At 40.2% G+C, this 11,478-nt stretch overlaps 1 pseudogene; it reads left to right on the top strand.

The window, feature by feature from the left end:
• The first annotated feature begins 10,087 nt into the window (after positions 1-10,087).
• LOC113434199 (geminin-like) lies at positions 10,088-10,807 on the top strand (annotated as a pseudogene).
• The last annotated feature ends 671 nt before the right edge of the window (positions 10,808-11,478 follow it).

The following is an 11,478-nucleotide window of genomic DNA, read 5'->3' as shown; positions in this document are numbered from 1 at the left end:
AAGGTACCATTATTATTTTTATAGTATTTATATATTGTGTATCCCATCTTTATTATTTTTATAAATAACTCAAGATGGCTCGGCATTGTGGCTGTGCGAGCTGTTCAACAACATCGTCTCCACGGGAAAAGTGCCACACGACTGGTACCGCAGCACCACTGTTCCGATCTGGAAGGGAAAGGGCAGCCCAGCGGACTGCTCCAACTACAGACCGGTCAGGTTACTGTCACACACTATGAAGATCTTTGAACGCGTCCTTGATAAGCGCATTCGGGACATCGTCGACATCAGCGTCAACCAGGCTGGATTCATCAAGAACTGCGGCACCACCGACGCCATCTTCGGTGTGCGGATGCTGATGGAGGCTCACAGAGAGAAGAAAATCCCGCTCCACACCGCCTTCCTAGACTTGGAAAAGGCCTTCGACCGAGTCCCGCATGATCTCATCTGGTACGCACTGCGAGACCACGGCGTGCCTGAGCTGCTCGTACAATGGGTCCAACTCCTATACAGATGTCACAAAAAGCCGTGTAAAAGCGGCAGCTGGGATATCAGAGGAGTTTAATATTACCGTCGGCGTACACCAGGGCTCTGCTCTCTCACCACTGCTGTTCATTCTGGTGATGGACACAATTACACCACGACCTGTACACGCCCGCCCCATGGACGCTGCTCTACGCCGATGATGTGTTCCTGGCCAACCTGTGCAAGGCTGAACTAGAGCACCGAGTCCAACAGTGGCACGACCGCCTCGAGCAGTTCGGGCTCCGGCTGAACCTAAAGAAGTCCGAATACCTGACCACTGACAATGAAATGACAGGCTCCATCCACGTGAACAGGCAGGAGCTACCGCGCGCCTCCACCTTCAAGTACCTGGGAACTACTCTTGGGGAAGAAGGCCTACTACAAACTGAGGTGGCAGCCAGGATCAATGCAGCGTGGGGCAAATGGAAGTCCGTCACGGGCGTCCTCTGTGACAAGAAGATGCCGATGCGCCTGAAGGCGAAAATCTATAACTCTGTGGTGCGCCCGTGGCCATATACGGCGCAGAGTGCTGGCCGACGACCAAAGAAGTCGAAAGCAGACTCCAGATAATGGAGATGCGAATGCTCCGATGGTCGGTAGGCCTCACCCTACTCGATCGCGTCAGGAACGAAGAAGTGCGTAGACGGTTCAACGTCGTGCCCATCCCCACGGTCATGAGGCAGTCCGGCTACGATGGTTCGGCCACGTGAGCGCGCCAAGGAAGAATCCATCATCAAATCTGTAATGAAGGTGACTGTCGGAGGAGCGAGACCGCGTGGTAGACCTAAACAACGCTGGATGGACACGATCAAGGCCGATCTAGAGATCGCGAAGGCAGACCCGACACACGTGGCAGACAGAAAGGTGTGGAAGCAGTACTCAAGGACATTAGCGGACCTCGCCCGAGCGCGAGACAAACGCTGAAGAAAAAGAAGAAGAAGAAGAAGAACTCAAGATGGCGAACATACCTAAAATTCCTTCCTTTTCTTATTTTCCCCAGAACAACAATAACCCTGTGAGGTCATTGAGCTGGGCTGAGAGAGAGAGTGATTGACCCAAAGTCATCCATCTGGTTCCATCTGTCTAAGGTGGGATTCACAGTCTTCTATTTTCTAGCCTGATGCTTCTGCTCAAGCAGGAAAGCCTACACCATTTCAAACAAATGGTTGTCCAATCACTTCTTTAAAACCTCCAGTGCTGAAGCGTGCACAACTTCCGAAGGAAAGCCATTCTGCAAATTAATTGTTCTAACCGTCAGGAAATTTCTCCTTATTTCTAGGTTGGTTCTCTCCTTGATTAGATTGCATCCATTACTTCTTGCCCTGCTTCCGGTGCTTTGGAGAATAGATTGACACACACACACACCCTCTTCTTTATGGCAGCCCCTCAAATTTTGGAACTCTGCTATCATGTCAGCCCCTAGTCCTTCCTTTCATTAAACTAGACATACCCAATTTCAGCAACCATTCCTCGTGTTTTAGCCTCCAGCCCCATAAATATCTTTGCTGCTCTTCACATAGAACTTCAGGGAATCTATACCAAGGAAATAAAAACTGTAATAGGAAATTACTTTCACTTTTCCCAATCAACAAAGAAATAAAATATACTGTTATTATCCAATTGTAACTATTGGGTGGGGGGGGGTTCCCCTCTGGAAAATAGAAGAGAAAGGAGTGGTAGATGCTGAAAATGAAAATGAAGGAGAGGAAATTCTGATAAAAATATTTTTATCTGAGCCAAGAACTTTTTGAAAAATTCTTCCTTTTTCATGGGTTCCCTAAAAAGAACATATTTTAGACTGCATACAAGTGAATGTTATCAACAGTTGTAGAGTATTGTGGATTTTAATAACATTTATGTATCTACTTAGAAATTTGTTCATTTTTTGTGGGCATCTTTATCATAACATAGGTTAGAACACACAGTGGTCTATGGCAGCATTTCTCAACCTTAGCAAATTCAAACTGGGTGGACTTGAACTCCCAGAAATCCCCAGCTAGTAAAGCTTTATTTATTTATAGATAATGAATAAGAGAACTTATTTGTAAATAATGAAGTGTGTTCCAGTCTTTTGATTCACAACAGCTGCCTCTTTCCATAATGAGTTTGTCTGTGATATTTAGCCAACCAAACAGAGATCAGAGAGTTGTGGTACAAATATATATACTGTATATTTATCAAATCTAACAAGCTGATGTTAACTCTAAGTTTAGAGACTAGAAAATATCTGTGTCTGAAAATATCTACAAAACCATGTTATACTATAAATACCTTTTTAAAGTCAATTTATTAATCTGAATGTTACATTTCTTACCTCTGCCCACCCCTCATTTTTAATAAGCAATATTCCCATGTCATACAATATTTCAATCCTAATTTTTTTTCCTTTGCTGATTTTAAGAGTAATATTGAAGCAGTTTGCTCTATATAGCCAGTTCTTAACTTACAACCACAATTGAGCCCAAAATTACTGTGGCTAAGCAAAACAGCTGTTAAGTGAATTGTGTCCCATTTTATGCCACAGTTATTAAATGAATCATTGCAGTTGTTAAGTTAGTAGCAATAGCATTTACACTTATATATTGCTTCACAGTGCTTTTACAGCCTTCTCTAAGCCTTTACATGCCTCTCCTAGTGCCCCCAACAATCTGGGTCCTCATTTTACCCACCTCAGAAGGATGGAAGGCTGAGTCAACCTTGAGGTTGGTGGGATTTGAACTGCCAAATTGCAGGCAACCGGCAGTCAGCAGAAGTAGCCTGCAGTACTGCATTCTAACCACAGCACCACTGCACCCATATTAGTAACACAACTGTACAGTGAATCTCTCTTCCCCATTGACATTGCTTGTCAGTAAGTTGCAAAAGCTGATCACATGACCCTAGGACACTGCAATTAATCATAAGTATGTGCCAGTTGCCAAGCATCTGAATTTTGATCACATAACCATGGGGATGCTGCAATGGGGGAAATGGTCATCGGTTACTTTTTTTCAGTGCTGTTGTAATTTCAAACAGTCACTAAATGAATGGTTGTAAGTCGAGGATTACCTATAGATACTGGTAGAATTTCCTGCTTTCTTTTGTTTTCAGATACCCCTTGCCAAGGAATATTTTCCTAAAACACATCAGACTGAAATTAAAGAAATACAGAAGCAATAGAAATCCCCCTTCTTTCCAGTTCCATCCATCTTTTCTCTGGAATTAAGAAGGAACCTATGATAAGCAGTCAACTGAAGATGTTCTATGATGAAATGAAAGATAGAAATCTGGTGATATGGAAGCACCTCAACAGGCCCAAATTCAAGCCCACTCTTAGTCATGAAAACTCACTATTTAACACTCCATCTTTCATTCCTGGTCAGTCCAATCTACATCACAGGTTTGGCACTCCGGGAATAAAAATGAAGGGAAATATCTCCATATAAGCTACCTTGAGTTCTTGCAGTAAAGACAAACACAAGTCTAAGAATAATGAATAATGAAAATAAAAATAGATAGGCAAGGTCACACGATCTATGCAAGATGCAATGAGACATGTAACAGAAAATATCGTGCCTTTTTCCCAAACAAAAACATGAATCTATAACAGTGTCTACATATTATCCAAATTTGTTTAAGCTTTTTTCTAGAGCCCAAAAGTATACAAATGCTTTGAGAATGTTGTTTGTTACATCAGTACATAATAGGAAAATTAAAAGGTGAGACTTTGGAGGCACAACTGCTCACTGAATCTTCCTATCATTCAGTATAAGGAATTTCATAATTCTAGCGTTTAAAATAACAGATCTAAATCATAACTGTTTAGCAAAGTATTGGAGGTCATGTTGACCTCTTCAGAAAGAAACTGTCTCTCTTTACAGACCACTTCATTGATCAAAATTTGGACAAACGTTGATACTCCATCTACTTCCTACATAGCTGTATTAACTATGAAATACATTATTTTGAGGGAAGTTGAGCTACTTTAATGGTTGCTTAGCTGCAGTCCCATGCTACATCTAGGAGTGAACTGACACACAATTGTGTGCTGCAATGGTTTACAGTTTTAGAAAACTGTGTGTAAGCAGACAGGGCCAGAATATCTTTCTTTTGTTGTTATAGTGAATGATATTGGCTGACGTATGCATTTGTATTTCAGTGAAGCTTTTTCCCAGGATAAGTCATTGTCTCTATTGATTTTTCAAAAGGTCTTTTCATACATACACCAGGAACATGAAATCCTTCCCTGGAAACCTCTCCAGATACACACTCGCATGCGCCCATCCCACCACTTGTAAGTACCTGCATGGGGGCTAGTCCCTGAGATTTTGATCTCTGGGATGAAGCAACAAGCAATATCCCAAACCCCCCTCACAAAGCTTCTCTTCATTCCCGAAAAGCAAAAGTGCAAGAACAACAAATTACATAACCAACAATTTATTGCCCTTGCATGACATTCCCAGATCAGTTGCCAAAGATTGATTTCTTCTGCCTACTGGTAGAGCTGGTTCTGCTACACGGCAGGAGGGCCTTCCTAAGATGCAAGGGATATCAAATCCACTTTGGGGCAGACAGCAACAGTTTAGCAACATGGTAAAATGGATATTTGTGGGCAGCCTTCCAAGAACCCCTTCTTCCCCCCCCCCCCAAAAAAAAAGGCTAGCATAAACATGACATTATGCTTTCATTATGTTATTAAATTGTGTTTATGATATGATCTCAACATTATTCTCAGGGATTGTCAATATGCTCAATATGTTCATGGAACTCGGCCTTGGCATGCTCCAGCTTCCTCTCCCAAAAGATGTTTGCATTTAAAACAAAAAAAAGTTGAAATGGGGAAAAAGAAAGGAGGAGGAAAAGGAGGAGGGAGAAGAGGGGGAGAGGGGAGGAGGAAGAGGAGGAAGGGAGGAGGGGAAGAGGAAAAGGAGGAGGAGGTTGCTGAAAGCAAAGAACAAGGATCTAGAATTATCTGGGCCTAGAATGGGCCCCTTAAACTGATGGGAGTCTATTACTGTCTTTTACTCCTCTTGGAGGTATTCTAAGTACCTTCAACACTTGCAATTATTCCTGCAATTCAACACCTATTAAAAAAAAGTTCTGTTTTGAGATCTTGAGCAATGCTCTACGAAGCAGAATATATTCATTGTCAACCTGCAAAATGACTTCAGCAAAAGCCATGCTTATTCCTGTTTCATTTCTTGGTTGCCATTCAGTGGTGGCATTCAAAAGAATTTACTACTGGTTCTGTGGGTGTGACTTGGTGAGCGTGATGTGGCGTGGTGGGCGTGGCAGGGAAGGAGACTGTAAAATCTCCATTGCCTTCTGACCCCACTAACCTGCTTTCCAGCTCCGTTCTCCTGTGCAGGGCAACAAAAGAAGACCCAGCCAATCAGCTGGGACTCAGGAAGCAGAGAATAGATGGGGACAGGGACAGTCAGAGGTGGGATTGGCCAGTTCTCTGAACTACTCAAAATTTCCGCTACAGGTTCTCCAGAACTCCATCAAAACTGGCTGAATATCACCTCTGTTGCCATTCGAAAGAGAGCGGGGGAGATCATGGTGGAGGGACTCATAAAAGTGGTGCCTCAGCCAGCTAGTCACAACATCTCCTAGCCGGCGTGTGAACCAAGGTCATTTTGATGGACATTTATCAAAGTTCAGTGGGAACCAGTGGTGGGATTCAAATATTTTTACTACCGGTTCTGTGGGCGTGGCTTGATGGGCATGGCAGGGGAAAGATACTGTAAAACCTCCAGTCACAGGTGGTATTTGCCAGTTCTCTGAACTGCTCAAAATTTCCTCTACCAGTTCTCCAGAACTGGTCAGAACCTGCTGAATCCCACCTCTGGGGAACCCACACCTGGACTGATTGGCCCATGTGACCTGAGGTAAAAGGCGGGGTGTGGAGGTCTTATTCTTTTAACTGTCCCTGAGTGGGGGAATAATTTAGAGTTAGCTTCACCTTTCGAAGTGTTGATATGACGTACTCAATAAAGGATCTCTTGAACCTGCAAAAAGTGTTAATGTCCTGACTCTCTGAGTTCATTACTCGTAACAATAAGATTCGTGTTATGACCAAAACATTGATGCCAAATGGGGAAACATGGGAATGCAGCCATAAACCATATTCCCCACTGAAATAATTTAAAAGCCAGAATGGCCATTGCCCGTTTTGAAAGAAATGCTTTTTAAAAAAGAAAAATCAATTGCCATCAGCTTTATAAAGTCTGTTTATATGCTTGCTGTTGTATTGATTGGTGGACCCCGCCACCCAGAGTGACTTTTTTGTGAGATGGGTGGTTATATAAATGCGATTGATTAATTAATAAATAACTAAGTAAATAATCGGTTACGGTGCACATTAGATGAGAGCATTTTAGGAGGAAATATGGTTGCCTAAGATGATAGAGTTTTTTAAATATTTGTGTTGTTATTGTTATTGATGGAACCAATCCATAAGAGGAGATAATATCAATGATTCATTGTTGTGAACCTTTAATCTTTTTTGGTGATCTCAGATAATTATTTTAAATCTGAATTTTTTTTTATCAGCCTTTGACATTTTAATTATTGTCTTTGACTCATTTTGGAGGCGGATATTCTATGTATCTTTGGTATTCCTGCAGTTTAGCTCTTATTAAAAGGGTAAAAATTCTGAGATCTTGAGCAAGCCACTCCATAAGATGGCAACCTGCTATAGGTAATGTTGTGACATAGACACAGTGTGTGATTCATATGAAAATAAGACACTCTCTCTCCCCCTCCTCTTTTTCTACTGTTTTGGGGTTTTCACAAAGAATGTAGAAAGTTGTAACCACTTCTATACAGAGATGAGTTGAAGGGGATGGGGGAATTGAGTCCTGTGATGTTTTCTGACATTTCTTTGACATTGAAACAACTAGTTACCCAATGAACTTTTAATGTCGATGTGCTCTGTGCCTATCAAAGCAATTTTAGGATGCAAGGGTCATAGAGTAACAAGTTTCACTTATGTTCTTGGCTCTCAACATCCTTAATGCATCCAGCCACAAACCTTAAACATAGTTTTCTCTCTCTTTCTCTCTCTCTCTCTCTCTCTCTCTCTCTAACTAATGCAGAGTTAGATATCTGTGCTGGCTCAACTAATGCAACTTTTAGCACTCTGAATCTGGAATCAAGGCTGATCAATTCAGTGTGCCCTTTGGGGTCAATCTGTAAAGATTGCAAGATTGGACATTTATTGCTTTTAAGAATGGCATATGTGCAAGACTACAAATATTGCTTTTTCTGCACTATTAGCTTTTTGGTCACCTTCCCATCTTCGTGGCATTATGCTTCGTTATGCCAATCTATTTCTGCTGTCTCTCTAACATAATGCCAGACACAGACCTCATACAACCAAGCCTTATGCACAAAAGAACAGATTTGCCATTTTAGCCTACCACATCGGTTATCCCAATATAAAGCTGATTATGAGACCTTTGAAAGCTAAACAGGAGAGTAACACATGGAAAATAGTAAACAATGTATTGCAGTGAACTTCAAGAGATCCAACTGAGACTTGGTAAGATTAATATCTTTTACAGCATCTACTATCTATAGTACATCTATCTCATTCTGACAAAAAAACCTAAATGGCTGCAGGCATTTTGATGTTAACCAACTTTTTTGCAATTGAATCTCAAATCATGAAGTAGCTTGCCTGGGATTCTTGAATAAGTGAAATTACATCATGCTCTCTTCAAGGCTCATATCTCCAAGTCAAATCAAATCAAGGTTGATTCACACCAATTGAATCTGTATATCAGAGCTAACTTTGGGTTCCTTATTTAAAGAAAGCATTATTCAAAATCCAACCCAGAAAGCAAAAACAAACATTGTTGCAAGAAAACTATATGAACATAGCTAAAACACTCAGACAAGCTTTGGTGTATGACGATTTCCAATTCAACAACATCTTCAAAACATGACAACTCAAGCACAATGTATACTAGGTAACATAATCACACAAATGCTGCAATTAGATCCTTGTGTTAGGATGTCTGACACAAATATAGAAACTGCAAGATGTGTGATTACATCCTCACATAAAAGATGGCATTTGTTCGCCTCGTCACAGATACCCATATTCTAGTAAACTTCAAACTTTCACAAGTAATTCTGGTGATGCTGTGGCTAGACCAAAGTCATAAAAAACAATTCTGGTTATTCATGGTTATTTATTCAAAGAAAAATTTATTGGTTTGGGGGATTATAAAGATTTGGAACATGGATCAAATGAAGAAAAGGAAATGGAAAGAAAAACTAGAAATTATCAAAAAATAAAGCACACAAAATTGAATGTTTTAGGAGGAAGTGACTTTAAATGGACTGAAATAGTCATTCTAAGTAGTTCATTATATGACATACTATTTAGGAGATAAACAATAAAGAATTGGGTAGCAATAATGCTGAAAAAAGAAATGGCTTTTGATGCAAATAAAATAAGATCTAGACATATGCTCTAGAATTCATTTGTGTATTTGAGATATAATTAAGAGGAATTCAACGCTAAGGTTGATTTACATTTTGGGAGGCCTTTCGTCATATAATTTTAAACAACTAATGTAAATAAACTGAATAAATCCTGTGAGAACATCATTGCTCAAATTACAATTACCTGTTGAGAAAGGGGACCCAATTGCTGTGTGTTAAAGATGCATAAGTTCGACTTGGATATATATTTCCAACATTTGAAAATTATCAAGAAATTGGGCATGGGAGTTGGCTAAGCGAATTAACGTATAAAAATGGAAGAAAAAAAATCTACCATTGATTGCCAGATACCGATTGTTATGTGTTATCAGTCAGTATCTGACTTTCTTTAAGTAATGGTTAAGCATGATCAAATTGGAAGGGGAACAAATTGGCAGTAGATATGACTCAATGGAACTCAAGATGGGCTGGACTTAGATCTCTTGTGGGTGCAAGGGGACTTGAGACTGATGACAAATTTGACCCGCTCCCTCAACCTGGTCATCTCCTACATCCTGGAGAAGCAGACAAATAATTGCAGTGCAGAACGAGGGCTAAACCGGCAGAAGTAACAGAACTAGGACTACTGCAGTAGACCCGTGAGCAGGAAAAGGTGTAGTAAACTGTTGGGGGTAGCTGGAAGGTGAGACAAGCAGAAAACCTCACAGGTACTGGGCCAGGAAGAAAAAAGCAAGGGATTACGCTGCAGCTTCAATGACAAAAGCAAAAATAAGGCCTGAGAAGAGGAGTAGGGTGTCTGCAATCTGGCAGAGAGCAACAAGGCAAGAAGACTCTAGCTTCTGGTCTTTCAGAAGAGTCCGTGAAGCCACCAAGCTTTTTGCTTGGTTCTAATTCGTCAGCAGCCTTCAGGAGCCATTCTCTGAAGGCTGGTCTCTCAGTTGAATGCTGGTAGAAATCTGGAAGTAAGAGGGGAGAAAAGATGACAAGATCAAAGTGATTTTTCAGAACTAGCTATCATGATGTTCAAGCAAAAATGGGTGGCAAGGGGTTGGTATGTGAGCAGGCAGGCTCTCAGGGACCTCTTTAATCTAATGATTTGGCTTTAAAAAACAGAAACACAAATTCTAAAATGAAACAGCAATCAAACATTGAAAAACATCCCACGGTGAAGTGGGTTTCTGCAAGGAATACAAAGAACACACCACAGAGACAGACCCTTAAGATGATACCATGATCTATTAAAGGTTGTCTCGTGGGCGGGGCAAAGGAGCAGTATAAGTGATCACCTTATTTCAAAAGTATCCCAACTTGAGGCTGCTGATAAAGTAGAACACAGAAAGGTAAGAAGAGCAATCCAGCATTCTGATCTTAAAGCAAAGGAAATCCTTCGTTCCAGGAAGTGGCAGAAGAGAGGGAGAAAGTCCTGTGTGGCATGTGGCAAGGAAATGAAAAGTCGCATCAAGAAATCAAATTAAAAGATAGTGAAATTGCTCATCTAAAAGAAGGAACTGAAGAACTGGCAGAGTTAGCTGGCCAGGCACATTATACAGCAAAATATGATAAAGCAAATAACTGGATAAGGACCAGAAAGCCTTTTGAAAAAATTAGAGCTGAATAGGAAATTGCATATGAAGGAAACAATTTTGCTGAGGAGGAGTTAGATGGTGAATCAGAAGAGAAATATTCAAAATTCTCCAATAATTCTATAGAGATAGTTGCAGATGTGCTCATTACTGAGAAAATAAAATCTGAAAGTATTATGCCTCCAAAGGAGGGAGGAGGGGGAAGCAGAAAATCTCCTGAAAACTACACATTTTCTGAGATTTGGAGGATGGGATGTCGATGATGAATGAGTAACAGTCTTGTCAGAAGTATTTGACTGTATCTAGTCACTTGATAAATTGAAAACACTATGTATTTCAGCTTGAAAATGGCTTTTATTCATATGCTAAGGGATGTGTAAAATTACCAATAAACTGACTCAGACAGTTTAATGATATTCAAGGGAAAATGGTGGATGAAATCGTTGGGCATTAGGGTAGATGCATAGCAGCTGAAGTCAGCCATCTAACTCAAAGTCAGAAAGGAAGAGGAAAGATATCATGACCAAAAATGTCAACAGAGAGTAACAAGAAAAGAATGAGATATATTTTTCAGAAAATCAGAGCAATCACACTCAAAATTTAAAATTAAAATTTGCAACTAAGGTAGGAAAAATTGAAAGGATGATTATGCTTTATATCACTTTATTTAGTGATAAGAGATGGAATATGGGATAAACAGATAAATGTATGTGATGTTACAGTTATAAACGTGTTTATACGTGATGAAGATTGAAAGTCACTTCTTTATATAGTTCTTTTCTCTTTACAATATTCTTACTTTTTTCTTTCTTCTCTTTTTCTTTTTTCTTTCTTTTTCTCCGCATTTTTACTCCTATTTTTTAAGTTTAGTGAGTATTAGATTTTATCACTATAATCAACATTCTTAATAAAGATATATACAAAATATACATAA

This window comes from Pseudonaja textilis, chromosome 1 (genome assembly GCF_049901715.1).
Source record: "Pseudonaja textilis isolate UNSWEBS1 chromosome 1, rPseTex1.2, whole genome shotgun sequence".
NCBI lineage: Eukaryota > Metazoa > Chordata > Lepidosauria > Squamata > Elapidae > Pseudonaja > Pseudonaja textilis.
The sequence above is the reverse complement of the archived record's forward strand: the minus strand, read 5'-3'. Positions and strand labels throughout refer to the sequence as shown.